Source organism: Penaeus monodon, chromosome 34, assembly GCF_015228065.2.
Source record: "Penaeus monodon isolate SGIC_2016 chromosome 34, NSTDA_Pmon_1, whole genome shotgun sequence".
Lineage (NCBI taxonomy): Eukaryota > Metazoa > Arthropoda > Malacostraca > Decapoda > Penaeidae > Penaeus > Penaeus monodon.
Window position 1 is genome coordinate 29,214,537 of NC_051419.1, and position 1,392 is coordinate 29,215,928.

General features: G+C 40.9%; 1 pseudogene; it reads right to left on the minus strand.

Moving 5' to 3' along the window:
• LOC119594873 overlaps positions 1–1,392 on the minus strand; it is a 10,251-nt pseudogene that overhangs the window by 6,662 nt on the left and 2,197 nt on the right.

The window sequence follows — 1,392 nt, forward strand, 5'->3', positions numbered from 1 at the left end:
ATCCAATGGGTTAAAGTAAGCCCTGACCCGCCTCTTACTCTTTCTTTCCCACATCCAAGCCCAAGAAAAAATGAGGAAGGAAGAACAAATGAGAAGACAAAAGATTAAGAGAAATCCCACCTGTACGACTGTAAGGACGGGGGCAAGTGTCCTCCCTTGGTCGTGTCCTGTGGGGCAGTAGGCCTACAGATATGGGCAGGGTCATCAGAGAGTTTTGAAGGGCATCGGGTGTGTTGCGGTAGTGTGGACACCAGAAGACCATCACTTTGCCAAGACTTCTCTGATACCTTAGGGAAGACAATTTTCAAGTAGGATGTCAGCGGAGTCATGTTATTTGCTGGCATATTTTTCATATGTGTTCCATTTTCTGAGAACTGAAGTTCAGGGAGACCCCTATTTGATATTATTCCAGAAATTGCATGAAATGCATGTGTAGGATGCCTTTTTGCCTGATAAAAGTGATGCAAATCTATAAATATGAATCTGCAAATCTGATTTCAGTTTTTTTTTACCAAATTATGTCCATATTCCCATGAAACAAGAAAGTGAAAAAAAAAAAAAATCTAAATAAAGAAATCCCACAAAGTGATGTTTCTAAAACCTTGTGATTCCAAAGAGAGGATCTCTGTTGACATAGACAAGAGCTGCACTGGCTGGGCGGGCATTGCGGTAGGGTTCGGTGGCAGGGAGCCTCCAGGCCGAGCAAAATCGTGGCGCCACTTTCTCCACCGGAGTTCGCTCAACTCTTTGTACTGATGCTTCCTCCAAAGTCCCTGAGAGGATAATTTTTTTGGTTTCATGTCATGCATATTTTTGTAATTCAATGTCTTTTAACAGTATTCTCATGCAAAGTCTCTTACTATGATTGAACAGTATTCCAATTGTATAGATTAATGCATCTGTATCATATCATCAGTACTAACAACAAAGTACTCCTAATGACCAAATGATGTGAGACGAAATTTTCAATACATTTCATGACTATGACCAATGTTTGCTCACTTAATGACAGATTAATAGTCTTATATAATAGGCAAGCTGATAAAACTCTGTACTTCAGTACCTCATGCAGAACTCTTCCTAATTCCATTGATTTGGTGTAATTGTCTCCATTCTCTGCATTTGCATACGGCTTGCTTTGGGCTTGTGACCGTAACTGGTCCATTAGTTTTAAAGAAAGAGTACCTCTGTGCCTCATATCCAGAATCAGTCGAGGACAGTGAACACTTAAGTACGGCCCCCATACTTGCGGACAATGGCAAGGGACTGCTGCAGCTTCATCTATGACAACCAGCTCAGCTGACCCATGCAGCTGCTCTCACCTGAGCAATGTACTATGGGGGGAATTGAATTTTTATTTCAATATATATCAGAAAAAGGATAGAACATTTA